The 13,804-nt window shown below is 34.8% G+C and overlaps 1 protein-coding gene across 2 annotated transcripts in view; it reads right to left on the bottom strand.

Annotated features, from left to right (window-relative positions):
• Nucleotides 1–6,452, bottom strand: part of LOC106876645 (uncharacterized) — a 46,446-nt gene extending 39,994 nt beyond the window's left edge. For both annotated transcript variants that reach the window (XM_014925260.2, XM_014925261.2), the window contains exon 1: nt 6,340–6,452. The gene's annotated coding sequence lies outside the window, so the exon portion shown is untranslated. The remainder of the gene's footprint in view (nt 1–6,339) is intronic.
• Between the last annotated feature and the right edge of the window lie 7,352 nt (nt 6,453–13,804).

Here is a 13,804-nt window from a genome sequence, read left to right as displayed (position 1 = left end):
CCGATGGACTGGCTCCTGTGCAGGTGGCACGTAAAATACACCATTTCGAGCGTGGCCGTTGCCAGTACCACCTGACTGGCCTTCGTGCCGGTGGCACATAAAAGTACCCACTACACTCTCGGAATGGTTGGCATTAGGAAGGGCATCCAGCTGTAGAAACTCTGCCAAATCAGATTGGAGCCTGGTGTAGCCACCTGGTCCACCAGTCCTCAGTCAAATCATCCAACCCATACTAGCATGGAAAGCGGATGTTAAACGACGAAGTGAACCTCAGTTAAAACTGCTTGCACATCCATCATCTGTCAGTCAGAGTGAAGACTTTTTGTTAGATCCAACTACTACTGATGGAGCTCTCTTTAAGCCATATTCTATCAGCTCTGATATGCTCCAAGGTTCAGTTTGACCCCCACATTTTTCTTCCCATACATCAACGTCCTATTTGACATCACCTCCTATGCAGATTATAATATCCTTCACCACAGCCTATACTTCTACACAAAGTATCATTCGCATGCAACCTAAAATCCGAATTTGCACTAACTTCAGGAACAGTCAAAAACATTCTCAAATGGAGTCATATCAATCTTGTTGCTGTCTACAAAGACATAATGATTACATCATCATCATTTAGTATTTGCTTTCCATGCTAACACCAACCATTCCAACAGTGTAATGGGTGCTTTTTACATACCACTAGCCCAAGTGCCAGTTATGTGACACCAGCATCGGCCACAACTATGATTTCACTTGGCTTGATGAGTCTTCTCAAGCATGGTATATTGCCAAAGGTCTCGGTCACTTATCACCTCCGTGAAACCCAGTGTTCAAAGGGTGCCTGTTACATGACACCAGTACCAGCCACAACTACAGTTTCACTTGGCTTATAACAAAAAGAGCAATTAAACCCTTCCTTCTATGCAACTAAAATGACAAACATCACTATCACTGATATTTCCATGGTCCATAATGAAATACTGCTCCTACACCTAGGACAGTACTATCACTACACATGTCTCCGACAACAATAAAAAAGATCTGTCTGGTAGCAAAAAATGCTACCTGACTGGTTAGCATAGTCATTGAGCAACGCACTCCATGTTCTATCTTACAAACATGCTGTCTCTTCACTCTGCAGTTTCTCCCACTAATACAGTTGTATTACATATTCCTCAGAACTGGTTGACCTTATGTCACACCCACTCAGACTCACTTATCTCCCTCTTATGTCCACTACAACTTCTAGATCTGCACTAACTGCTACACCCAATTTTTTCCTCCCCAGAGTGTCAGCACTCTGGAATATGCTCCCTCCCTTCGTTTTTTTTTCCTGCAGCTGTTAACTACAGTTCTTCAAGGACATCAACTATATCAATTCCACCAGGCATGGAAGGCCTGTGAAGATCACAAGTACAATCTATTTTTTTGATTAAATTAAACCTTACTCTAAATGGGATGCTAGTCAATCAGAAGTAATATATGCAAATTATATACAGTACTTATTTCTTATAACTAGGTGTACTGAGGCATGTACTGATCAAATATACAAGAGATGATCTGTAATGAATTGAACTCAAGACTATATCATTTCCATCCTTGTTTTCTCTATTTCAGGAGTCCTTCCATAGATTTAGCTCAAAGAGAATAGACTCTGAAGGTAAAGTCTTAAGTCAAACCTCAGGGTTTTAATAGGTCATGAGACATCCACATAGCTGAAGTACATTTTAGTCCTGAAGAGGTCATTATAATGTAGACTTGGCTATATGGAGAACAGGAGATTTCTATGAGAGGCTGTCAGGTTCAGAATTTCTATGGAGAATAATGTTCAAAACTGTTTATATTCTCAATTAGAAGTTATGCAATGTAGTGTGTTTAAATAGTACCTGTCCAAGTAACTGCAAACATTAAAAGATTACACAAGTTCAAAGCTATCCTAAAACTATTCTTTTCCATCTCATCTAATCAAGTATATGTACCAAACAGTCTTTGGTGGCCCAAACAGTGCAACAAATAATTATAATAAATCTTAAATAATAATAATTAATAATAACTACTATGCATTAACTTGCCTCTAACACAATATTACAAAATCATGCACACCCACATAAACATAGATTTGAAATACTTTCAAACAATTACTGTATGATCAAACAAAAGTATAGCAGTTATATAGATGTGAGTACTCTTTTATGTTTGATAAGTTACCTTCAAAGATCAGTTATGGTTGGCTGAAGATATTCAATATTTTACACTTGGTGAAAACTGAACACATACATTTCAATAAGTTTGTTATATTAACTAGGACCACAGAGATTAATTAATATATGCTGTTCTAGTATTAAATAAAGCAAAAAACAAAATTCATAGATCCAGTCAAAAATAATAACTTTTCAGATAAATTTGAAAAAATCATTAAAAAATGCCTGAGACGATAGGCCAGCCTGTGTGCAAATAGCCATGCTCCACAGCAGTGAAAGATGGGCTGTGACTACAGAACATAGCTTGGCTGGATGTGCAGTGTCAGTGTGCATATTCGACAGAACGTGTCTTGAGAGATAAGTTGGGAATAAGAGGCATCAGATGTGGTGTGCAAGAGAGATGAATGTGCTGGCATAGCCATGTGATGCTTATGGATGAGGACAGCTGTGCAAAAAAGTGCCAATCTGTAACTGTGAATGAAACCTGTGGAAGAGGTAGACCCAGGAAGTCATGGGACAAAGTGGTGAAGCATGATCTTCAAATGTTGGGTCTCACAGACATGATGACTAGTGACTGAGACCTTTGGTAATATGCTGCACTTGAGAAGACTTGTCAAGCCAAGTGAAATTGTAGTCATGGTCATTGATGGTGTCATGTAAATGGTACCCATGAAATTGTTGTTGTGGCCATTGCCAGTGTCATGTAAATTGCATGTAAAAGGCACCCATTAAACTCTTGGACTGGTTGGCATCAGGAAGGGCATCTAGCTATAGAAACCATGTTAAATCAGACAAGAACCTGGTGCAGCTCTCCAGCTTACCAGTTCCAATCAAACTGTTTAACCCATGCCAGCATGGAAAGCAGATGTTAAATGAAGATGATGATGATGAAAACATCTATACCAGCCCATGTGTGCATAATGCAGGTGCTCAGCTCTGGTCTCTGTACCATTAGGTAGAACTAACAGAATCCTCCCTGAATTGCGCATTAGACAGTTGACTTAGGAAAAACAGATAGAGGAAGTTCATGAGAAAAAGATTGTTGAATACTGGGAAGAGCTGGTAAAATAATGTAGAAGTTGAGACTGGCAGACTCACTGTGAATTAACTGAAGTGAGCTGGCAGGAGCTTGTGGAGTGCTCGCTCTAACGGGGCTCAAAATTACTAGTGCAGGAAAAAAAGGAGAGGAACAGAAGTTTCATTACTACAAGGTGATTTTGGATAAAGAAGACAAACCCACAGCTTGTTGCTATTGGGATGCAAGCCAGGACTTGATCAGCCTTGACTGGTTGAACTGGATGCTGAAAGCCTCAAAAGAACCTATGACACCAGGAAATTCATTGATGCTGTATTCCAGGGCATTTGAGAGATATATCTTGAAGCTTAGATAACATCCCAGACAATCACAACTTAATGAAATAGATGTCCTGTCCAGTGATGCAATGAAATGTTTGAATAAATGTAGATTTATTCAGGTACTTTGTTAATGACAATGAAATCTCTCCCTCCTTAATGACTACCAATATCGAGTGGCAGCCATTAACGAGAGAGAGGGAGCCAAAATGTTGGAGATTGTGATTGTTAATGACTATCTCTGTGACCAATGAAGTGCATTGGAGCATTTTTCAATTGGCCTAACCTTAAGATGTTTGTATGTGTAGAAGAATACTGTAAAAAAGATATTCTGATAGCCCATCAGCAAAAATTATATAAAAGGGGCAGGTACCAATGATCTTCAAAGACCCTCCAAGACTGCTGAGAGTGATAATGTTAATCTTAAGTTTTAACATTTGTAAATTTTTATCTGCAGGAAAAATAGGGGAAAGAAACAAGTTCTAGAGGGTTTATGTTCTATGGATGTGGGGGGAATTAAACATAACGGTTAGTGTGAGATTTGGATGAAGATGGTATACAACTAGTTACTCCAGAGGAGTAAAAGCCATTATAGTAGAAATAAAATATGTATGTACGGGCCACAGGTTGCAGCATGTGACTGAATGATTTTGCTAATCAGTTGAATGCCCCATACCATACTTCTTTTGGACATGGTCAAGAACGTTTATGTATGTAGCTGCAGTATCCCAGATTCTGGAGTAATAATCCATTGTGGCTCTTATTAGTGCCTTGTAGAATCAACAGATTTTCAAAGCTGAACAATTCTGTAGCCCTAAGGATGCAACTTTGTTATGTTGTGTGGGAGTATTGTCAAGAAAGATCAGAAATTGCATGGCCTACCATTTCATAGACTTTAATGGCTTTTAACTGCATGTTTTCCCAGGTTAGGGAAAATGAAGTATAAAATCGTTTTCTAGTAGAATTAGTGAATGTCTTTGTAATTGTTTAAATGATAAAATTGTTGTTTCCAATTGGATAATGTTTTCAAGATCTCTGTTCACAAAACCTGTGAAGGTGTAATATGAAGTACCTAGGTTGCATGTGGATACATTCTAAAAAAAAAAACAGTAGGAAGAAAACCAATAAATTTAAGTTGATTTTATATACTGATAGTTGGCTGAGATGTTTATACACAATTCTTCATAAGTTATTAAGAAAATTATTGACTTTTTACTTTCCCAACAATGTACATGATTATGGGATATTTAAGTGATTAATAATAATAATAATAATAATAATAATAATAATAATAGGACTCTACTGACTTTATTCGAATGAAAACCCTATGAACTTTCAAAGCAAGATAACTGCAAAATGAAGATTTCTTCAAGTATCATATACTAACAATCGATGAACAAATTTTCAAGTTGGGAATTTTATTTTAAAACTGCCTAAAATGAACAAAATTTAAATTACAAGTATTCTGAGTGATCTGTAACCATGTTCCTCAATGCTTTAATTCTTTTACAACATTAATGAGTGCTAGGGAAGGGCAATATAATATATTATTCTTATAGTGTGCTGTAGTTATTGAAACTTAAAATATCTAACCTGTTCATGGTCACAGCTATCAAGCTTACTAACAGAACTTCACAAAAACCAAGGTTCCGAAGCAGATCCAGTTTTTAAACGATGGCCCCTCTCACGCTTTTTGGATGAAACACATATCTTCTAAAGCCACTTGATGATACAAGCCGATAAGTTAGCGTAATAGAACATGAGGTTACATCCATACAAGTGAGATGTTTGTTTACTTTTTCTTCAAATGTAAACGTAACGTTCAGAATCGATAACAATTATTACAATTCTCACAGTTCTACTAAAAACGCCACTTTTCAATGTTGTCACGAACAGGTCCCTGTTTTCCGGAAAGGACGTGTTCAAGTTAGTTTCATTTCCTACAACCCTCAATACGATTTCAGATCATCTTTTTTATTTTATTTTATCAGTTATTATATCTCAGTCGACAGACACTACTTATTTAAAATCGAAATCTGTTTTTAGATGAAAATCATGTTTGAAACCTTATCTAGATGAAAGATAAATATATAGATCGATAGTGTTAAATGGAAAATCCATAAGTGTTTGGTGATTGTTATGAAAGTTCTGAGTATTTTAAAACAGACTTTTTTTTTTAATGTGTGCTAATGTACACATTCAAAAAACAAAACCATGAACTAATGTTGTGTCGGATGACCTCACAGTTATGTTGGTTTCGTCAATAAATCATAGAAAACAAATTAGAAGTATTTGTTAAATAGAAACAAGCCGGAAGTTACAAAAACTAACATTATTTTCTTCCTGGTTCTGTTTTCCAGAATGCACAATAAATGAACAAAAATCATTAGAAGTTACATTATTTAGTACCATTTATAATCGATTATAACTTTTTTATAAGATCGAAGTAAGAAATAACGAATACAAAGACTTCCTTTTATGAAGTATTTTGTTTCTCGTAACTTTTCTCCTTTTTTTTTTACTTTGCTAGAGAACTTTCCATGTGAATATTGTTTTTTTATATTTAACAAATAAATGAAACAATATATATGAATTACATTCTATAATCTAGCTCAAGTCCTTTTTATTATTATTATTTTTTTTTACAATGTGCACGTTTAGAAACCAAAATACATCCAATTAAATACGAACCATGTAACAATATAGTCTAGAAATGTATTCTTAGACAAATACTGGCTTGAAGAAATTTTCTTCGTATAGCTGATTACAATAATGAAAAGTGAATGTTTACCTGAAATAATTTTTAACGTATCCTCTGTGAAATACAGAAAAATCGAACCTAACATAATCCTACATGCCAATAACTAGTAATGGCTGCCATTTATTATAAACTTCCGGTTGATTGTTATAAAAACTGAAATGGCAAAATGTTATAGCGGAATGACATCTCGTGACAGAAAAGCATTACATTTCTTCTAAATGAATTCTATTTTGAAAAGAAAAGAAACATATAATGGTAGAAATATCATTAATTCTTTTACATATATGCAAAATCCACTTAAAATATTTAAAAAAAAGTTGTTTGAACAGTTTTATTATAAATTAAAATCGAAGAGTCAAGTTATTACTGGGAAATCAATGTAATTTTATTGAACCCTTTTTTCATATGAAGTGCATATGTATGTAACCTACAGTTATGAGAATTGTATTACTTGTTTTGAAATTAAATTTCAAATTTCAATGCTTAGACGATTTAGATTGATAAAAAAAAAATGAAAACATGGGAAGGGTTTTTTTTTAATATTTATTATTAAAAGCTTTTTCTTAAAATATTTGTTAGTTTGAGGAGGGAGTTTCAAAAATATCAGATCTTGGAAAGAAAATTTGAGCAACTGTTTGGGAGTGAGAATAAGAGGAGGGAGAGTAGGAAAGGTGAACGAATTGAATTCTTGAATAGGTTTACATGGATAGGAGAGGCATAGGGTTGGCAAGATTGGAGCTGCAGTTGCCATTGTAGTAACAGTGAAAGAATCAATAAAAGGATACTGTTCAACAGTGAGCTATTGGCTGTAAATTGGGTGAAGCTTTGCCTATCGTGGAGAAGGATTTACCTTCGTAATAATATTTAATGTGGTGGGTGCTCCATTTCTGACATGTGAACAATAATACATATATGTGGGTACATGTACTTTATCAGCTGCTCAAATATGAAAGATTTTCTGCTCCTATAAAGGAAATTCAGCTTTTAAACTTTAAGGAAATGAAATGGTTTGAGCTGATTATAGTTTGTAAGTAAAAGGGATCTATAACTATGAGTATATTTCCATGATATCTATAATGTCTCTTCTTTACTATTAAATGAGGCAAAATTGTCAAAATTTTCATTTCAAGATGATTTTTATTTTTTTTATTTTTTTTTATTTTTGTGGTGGGTATGTTCTAAAATGAAAGCCATACAAACCTAATGACAAGTAGGGTTTTAGAGCTGATGAAGTTTGAAGAAATGAGGTAATTCAGGTGGTATCAGATGACTGGAAGTGACTACAAATTGATAGGAAAAAAAAACTTTAAAAAGATTATTGAACATGCATTCTTAAAATAGAATAGCAATAACTGGGTAAGATTAATTAACACTTGTTTCAAATTGTTGATGATTTATAATTGAAATGAAAGCAAATCTGACAAGGAATTCCAAAGAGAAGCAATTTTGCAGAGAAAAGATTGGGGACAAGTTCTTAGGAAGAAGACCAAGATGTTTCAACAGAAAGAATGAAACACAAGTCATGGTACTATGTCTAAATTTATGTTGAATTGTAGAATTAGTGAATTAAAATGATAAAAGGAAACAGAAAAGAACACATCCTAACAGTGGAAAGTTATTATAGTATGCTGCAGGAGTGTTGTTTGACTAAGCACTCATGTTGTGGTAAATGGGAGAGTCACTGCTTCCATATCCAAATGGAACAAAGCCCTGAAGTATCTGGATCTGACAGTGAACTATCTCTTCCATTTGGAGGGACTGGGTCACTAACCACAAAGTGCTTGTCGTCGTTGGCAGCTTGCCTCACCGACGTGTCAGGTGACGCCCATGAAGACACATGGCTTTTCCAATGCCTTAGCCTCACCATTGCCTGTGGTAATGATACAAGCGTGCTGGCTTGCATCAGTAGGTTCCACTGAGCCTTGTGGTGTGCAACCAACTGAAGCACTTGGTACTACATGATGTTTTTTTTCTCCTTTTTATCTTTTTTCTGCTTTTCTTCTTTTCTTTGTCTTTCTTTTGTAAAGACTTTATTAGTTTTCAAAATAATGACAATAATGTGAAATCAATAATGAAATAAGACTGTAGATTGTGTTTGTGCTTTGAAAAGTGTTAAGAGCTCAAATATTTTCTGGTTGTGAGAAGGAAATCTGGATTTGATAATGAAATATGTGAAAGCTATGATTGCCAATGTGAATTTATCTAAAATTGTAAGGCCTAAAGAGTGCTATGGTTTAGTTGTGTATTGTTCATGAGTAGAAAGTATGCTGTATTCTTTATCAGTACATCATTCTTACTGTAATTTTGCCTAATATAATATTTCTGTTCTTAAACAAACTACTTAATGGCCTTGATCTTCCAGTTCCATCTGTTTTACAGCTGTGGCTTGTTGCATAGTTTAACTTCCATGTGTAGCTCAAGTGAACTTTTATGTTCCCTTTATTAAAGAGCTTATAGTACTCTGGAAACACATTGATATTTTTAAGGTACACTGACTGTAGCATCATGTGACAACAAAATAAGGCTACCACCATTGAAGGATCCAGCTATCTGCTGAGTCAAACAGGGAGGAAATATTCCCTGTAATTTCTTTTGGCAGTGAATTTGAATTTATGTAAAGTTTTCTAGTAGTAATCACTGGTATGTTAGATGATTATCTTTTTAAGTACAATTATTAAGTCATAGAATTGTTTTTTGTTGACTTTTTTTTATTTTGGGACAATATACATATATATACATACAAGTAAGCCATAGGTACATAACAAGGTTGAAAACATAGCACTTTGAAACCAATATTTAGCACTCCTAAGGATAGTGAGCTAGTAGAACACCAGGCAAAATGCTTTTCATCCATCTTTATATTCTGTGTTCAAATTCTGTTGAGGTTGATTTTGCCTTTCATCCTTTCAGGGTTGATAAAATAAGTACCACTTGCACTCTGGAGTCGATGTAATTGACTTATCCCTGCCCAAAATTGCTGCCCTTGTGCCAAAATTTGAAATCAATATTTAGCATTCCTTATAATTTGTGCTCCTCATGTGCATTTATTGTTTTAATTTTGTTTGTTAACACACTATTTTACTTGTGTAAAAAACAAAAAAGGCATTTTTGTAAGCTATAGTTAATACTTTATGTATTATACAATTATAAGTAATAAACATTGTAAATGGGAAATTATGCTTTATGCTTCTTTCAATTAACAACATCTATGAGGAGGCCATGAGAGATAAAACATGTTCTGAAAGGAGCCATAGCAATATGATTTTGATAACCACAGCTGTATGGCATGTCAATTAGTTATATATAAGTATTTCCAGGTCTGTCATAAAACAATTTTGGTACCCATATATGCATGTATATATACATATATATGTAGGTATGTACATATATGCATGGATATATGCATATATTTATATTATTATATATATATATATATATATATATATATATACACAAAATGGCTGATAGTTAGCAAGGTGAGACACACATAAGAAGGAAGGAAACAAAGGACCACTGATGAGGTCACAGAAGTGTGACGAAAGAACTCTGGCCGAAATAAGATTAAGATTAATGTAATATAAAGCTGAAGCAAATTAACACCAAATATACAGTGCGTGTGTTTTTCTTGGCTAAACTGGCAATATGACCATCCCCAAGTACAACAACATATATATATATATATATATATATATATATATATATATATATATATATATATATATATATATATATATATATAACAGTTTGACTGAAAGACTGTTTTGTTCTAACCAATTGGTGTCAATATATCTCCTCTAGTTTGAATTGAACTTAGAATCCACAAATTAGGTATCCGCTCACCATAATAGAATGCATGGAATTTTGTTCTATTGAAAGACTTGTTGTCAATTGACGAGTAGTATATGGCATTTATGCCTTGTTAGAATGCATAGATACCATTATTTGTATTGATTTCCAGTATCAATTTAGTGTTGTCTGCATAGCTACTGAGTATGACCAAATATATTTTTAGTCCATGTGTGAAGGTGCATGGCCTAGTGGTTGAAGTGTTGCACTTACCATCGCCAGCTCATTGGTTTGATTCTCAGACTGGGTGGTGTGTTATGTTCTTGAGCAAAACATTTCATTTCACATTGTTCTAGTGCTGTGTGGGAACTGGCATGTCAAAGAATAGACCAAACGTTTCTTCTGTGAGATTGAGGTAAGATTTGCACTCCAATCTCATAAAACCCTCACCAGCAGTGACTATCTAAATGAACCCATGGATTGGAGGTTTTCACCTGAGTGGCACAAGGGTGCCATCCATTGAAAGTAGGGAATCACCAACAAATGGTGGATGCAGTGATGTGCTGTTATGGTGCATGCCTCTACACTACTACTACTACTACATATCTGAGAAAATTACAGGGAAAACAAAGCATCAAATGAGGCCTTGTGGTGCACCACTTAAAAATTCAGAGATCCGAATGCCCAACCTACTTTTATGGTAACATCTTTCAGCTTGTGATATATAATTTCATGATCACCCTTGTCAAAGACTTTTGCAGACTCAATTCTTGCTCTTGATAGCAAGTATTTCTTAATTTAGTTATGTTGTTGCAGAAGCTACTTTCTTTTATGGCAGAAGCCACACTGATTGCCATTAAAAAGTCTCTGTTAGTCAAGATATCTAGTTTATCATTCTTTTGCATATAATTCTCTCCAGAACTTTTGATAGGTCTGAAATTCTTTGTCTGTGACTTACTACCACCTTTATGAATGGATGTTATTTTGCTTTTAACAATAATTCAGTATCTATCAGATCATCCCATAAGTTCTGTCCAAATTTTGAATAAAGAAAACAAGTGATCAAATGTTATATTTAATTGAAATTTAATCATCAACGTACTTTCCCTGATTATCTATGATTTCCTTCCATCTATTTACAAGCTTTTTAATCCCACCAATGTAAAACTCTTTTGGTTTCAAAGCGAAGAACTCTGAAATGTCAGTTTTGACCTCATCCTGGCTTGCAAAAGTTATGTCCTCCAAATAGATACTTTATTATTATTGCTCTCTTTAGTTTTGGGCCTTAGGCTCAATTAGCCCTCTGTAGGAGCTAGCTCAAAAGTCTGCATGGAGTGCTACTTTTAAGCTAGTAAATAAATAAGTGAAACGAAAAATAGCTTTAAACAGAGATTGAAACTGTGTTACAGACTCTTCTGGCTTGAATTTTTAACTCCTCACTAGAACATTTGTCCTACAAGTTCATATTTTACCTATAATATACCAGAAAAACTAAAGGCCTGATAAGGCACAAAATCCTTAATCCATGGTGTTTTGAAGTGTTGAAGTAAAATTCATTATTCATAGGGAGAAGAGGGAAATAAGTGAACACTCGGAAATAGAAGGAAACGAATATAATCCCTTGTTTGAACTTTTCTCAATTCAGTCATGTCAGAACCTGTCAGATGATTATTAAAAAAGCAAGAGAAAAAAGACCTGAAATAACTGTCAGTGCGCGCGCGCGCGCGCGTGTGTGTAAATATGTATATACACGCCTACATATAAATGTTGATTATAATAGTCACTATAGGTAAAGTATATTAGCTTGGTTGTCAGACAAGAACAGTCTGTGTTGTCTAACTGTAGTACATATTTTTACAAAGTTTATAACTGTTAAGTTGGCATTCAAAATCATTTTAACATGCGTACAGCATTAAAAAATAGCGTTGGTTCACAATTAAAAATCTTTTTCAATCAATTAATAAAAAATTTACAAATAATCAGGGGACAAAGTATTTTATGTAACATACTCACACACACATTAATGTCAAGTTATAATAAAATCAATTTCATTTTAAACTGGATGATTACTCAATGCAAGAGAAGTGCCTCCTTTGAAGGCTAGCAAGACAAAACTTCAAAGTCACTGTTACATCACTTCTTGTAAACATCTCTCTCTCTTTCTCTTTCTCTTTATATTTATATATATATATATATATATATATACACATATATAGGATTATATATAGTTGGAATTTACAAAAAAAAAACAAAAGATGAAGGCAGGTGTGTAAATAACAAACAGGTGTATTAGTTTAATGCTCGGGAAGGTGAGAAAGTCTTTTATGTTTCAAGCCTATGCTCTTCAATAGAAAGGAGCACAAGAAAATAAGCAGAGAGAGAAGAAAAAAAGCTTTAGTGACCAGTGGTCAATCATAGGATTATATATATATATATATATATATACACACACACACATATGTATATGTGTGTGTGTGTATCTATCTATATATCTATATACATATATGTATGTGTGTGTGTATGTGTGCATATATATATATATATATATGTGTGTGTGTGTGTGTCAGGTCACTTATGGGGCTTTCATAAGTGCTACTGGTAACATGGAATCCAGTACAACTTGTTGCATGGTTAGGTTGCCAGCAACTAATCTAGCACCCCCACCAGGCTATCCTGGTGGAGAGAGTTGCTAGAAACGCAGCAGGATTAAAAACAAGACCTGTTGAAAGGTCGGATGAACCTAGTGCAGGCTTAACAGCTATCTAGCAATAGCACAGGTACGCAGAAATTCCAGGATGGTGTGCTGAAAGACCACTGGGATTGAGGCACCCCTCAGCTTCTGTTGAAGCATGTCTCTAGGAGAAGGTCACTCTGATATAAAACCAGATATGCAGAGAATGGCATTGGAGATTTTGGGGATCTTTGGTTTGTGTTAGAGATCATGGCGCTCCCACATTCCTGAGCCTGCAACTCATATTGGCACCAGACATCTTGCTCTGGCTTGTCTCTGGATAATGTCAATAAAGTGGAGAGGGTCTATGAGGTGTCGTATAAAAGCCTTATTGAACCTAAAACTCTGCACAGGCATTGCTGACCTTTGTTCGATATGTGCCTTTTCGTTTTTTTTTCCTATATATATTTATCTTATTTTTAGTATATATGTGTATCTTTATTTTTAGTATATATTTATATATTTTTATTTGATTTTTTATTTGGAAGTCCTGCAGTGATTGGAAGGTGGTGTATCATGTAGACCTGAAAGGTTGGAAGTATGTAGTCAGCGACCTGCACTTAGGCGGCCCATGCTAGATATAAAGTCGTCTCCTCTCCTTGTCACCCAAGACAGCGGTAGGATTCGGTTGCTGCATGAGTGTCTGAGCAACTCCATTTGGTGAGGTCACTGCTCACCCAGAGGTCGGGGAGGGGATCTTTGTGATTTGACGGGCAACACTTGTTTTCTTAACGAAACACTTTCAAACTTGGGACACTGGTAGAATGTGTCATATAAAACAACTTCTTCTCTTAATCTTCTTAACAAAAAATTGTACATCGCAAGTTATTTCATGTTAAAGGTGTTGTATTTCTGTAATTTCAACCAATCACTGACGTCTATTCAGCTGAATACAGTTAGTGCTGTTCGGTGTCAAGTGTGTTATTCCCTGTTTAATTATATCATTATTCCTTAGTAAGGGTTTAGGGTTTTAGGGTT

The sequence above is a fragment of the Octopus bimaculoides genome, chromosome 3 (genome assembly GCF_001194135.2).
Source record: "Octopus bimaculoides isolate UCB-OBI-ISO-001 chromosome 3, ASM119413v2, whole genome shotgun sequence".
In the NCBI taxonomy this organism is placed as follows: Eukaryota; Metazoa; Mollusca; class Cephalopoda; order Octopoda; family Octopodidae; genus Octopus; species Octopus bimaculoides.
Note: the sequence above shows the minus strand (reverse complement) of the source record. Positions and strands in the feature narration are given on the sequence as shown.